Source organism: Austrofundulus limnaeus, unplaced genomic scaffold, assembly GCF_001266775.1.
Source record: "Austrofundulus limnaeus strain Quisiro unplaced genomic scaffold, Austrofundulus_limnaeus-1.0 Scaffold223, whole genome shotgun sequence".
NCBI lineage: Eukaryota > Metazoa > Chordata > Actinopteri > Cyprinodontiformes > Rivulidae > Austrofundulus > Austrofundulus limnaeus.
In genome coordinates, this window is record NW_013952625.1 from 81791 (window position 1) to 83308 (window position 1518).

General features: G+C 45.2%; 1 protein-coding gene across 1 annotated transcript in view; it reads left to right on the forward strand.

Moving 5' to 3' along the window:
• The window catches only part of hdlbpb (high density lipoprotein binding protein b), a gene marked incomplete in the record, with an annotated part of 27562 nt that overhangs the window by 6818 nt on the left and 19226 nt on the right, over nucleotides 1-1518 (forward strand).

Genomic DNA, 1518 nt, shown 5'->3' on the forward strand with positions numbered 1-1518 from the left:
AGCAGCTGGATAGAACAGGTGTAAATTACGCAGCTCATTTACACACTTTTCCTGAAGATAGAAGTGTTTGTTGAATCTGACGTGACATGTTCGTACGAACCCTTTGTACGAACAAAAGTAAGAGAAATTTAGCATAAGAATACGAACATGTTCTTGCATGAGGCCCAATGTTCTGTTTAAAAACAAAGTTTGGTCCAAACTTCAGCTTCAGGACAGAGTCTCACATCGAACTCTAGAATCCTTTGGTTTACAGAGGAGTTCACGGTCAACTCCAAGGTGTTCAGGTCCTGTAGCTGCAGAACAAACCATCAGCCTTCCACCGTGCTTGACACGTCTGGCCCTTTTCCACTTCTACAGCACGGTTTGGGTGGTTTTCCATTACACTTCTGTAACTGCTCTAGTGGGTGGGTTCAGCGTAAAGTGGGGCGGTCCCAGTGTCCGAAAATTGATGCCACACATCTTAACAGCTGGTGGCACTTATGCTCCATTAAGCCACCATTAAACATAGTAGAAGAAGACCCTGAAAACATACACAACATAACAATGGAGGACATGGAGGACATTTTTGTTGTAAATGGCTGATCGGGTTGTTGTGAGAGCAGCTCTTGTGACTCAACCAGTGACTCCACCCCCTAACCAATCAGAGACCGACAGTCTCCTGATGTGTTTTCAGTCCAGCACGGTACACTTGGAACCACAGAGAAGTAAGTTCTGAAGAAGGGGCTGGTTACACGAATCCTTGCTGGAGAAAAAGCCTTGGAATGATGGAGAGTCAAGTCGAACCGTTCTGTAGAGGCACTAATGGAAAAAGGAGCATTAGTATGAGGAGTTTGTGCTGATCTGTTCAGTTTTMTCCAACCATGGTGCTGTGCATTATGGGTAAACATGCTTTGGTCTCATCTGTCCAAAGGACGTGGTTTTAGATGTTTTAGACACACCTTGATACAACTTCATAGATCTAACCTAGTTGCTGTGTTCTCTCCAAACAAGCTATAGAGGTTCAGTCGTTAACTTCTAACCTGCTAACCGAGGCCTGTAGTCTGATGGAGCATTTGGGTTTTTCAGCGGTTTCTCTGAGCTTTGCATGGTCTGATCTTGGGGTGAATCTGTTGGGACAATTAGCAGCTGTTTTAAATGTTTTCCGCTTGTCAATGGTCTTTTTCTGTAACGCGATGAACTCTAAATTGTCAAAAACGACCTTTGGTCCGTTCTCAGATTGATTGACAGGAGCAGCATGTTGTCTAAGGTCATTGCTGATGTCTTTCTGCCTTGGCATTGTGTCAACACTCACCCTGCACACACCTGGTTGGTACTGAACCTCTTAAAGGCACAGTGTGTATGATTTGTTGTTTTCAGCGACATCTAGTGGTTGAGTGGTTGAATCATCCTCCCTGGTCCTCCCCCCACCCCCACCCCCCGCTTCTAAATGCAAAGTAGTTGCTACGGTGTCTCTCAGGTGTCAAAAACCTTTGATAATTCCAACCGCGATGTCTACCAGCAGCTTCAGGGCTAGTGATG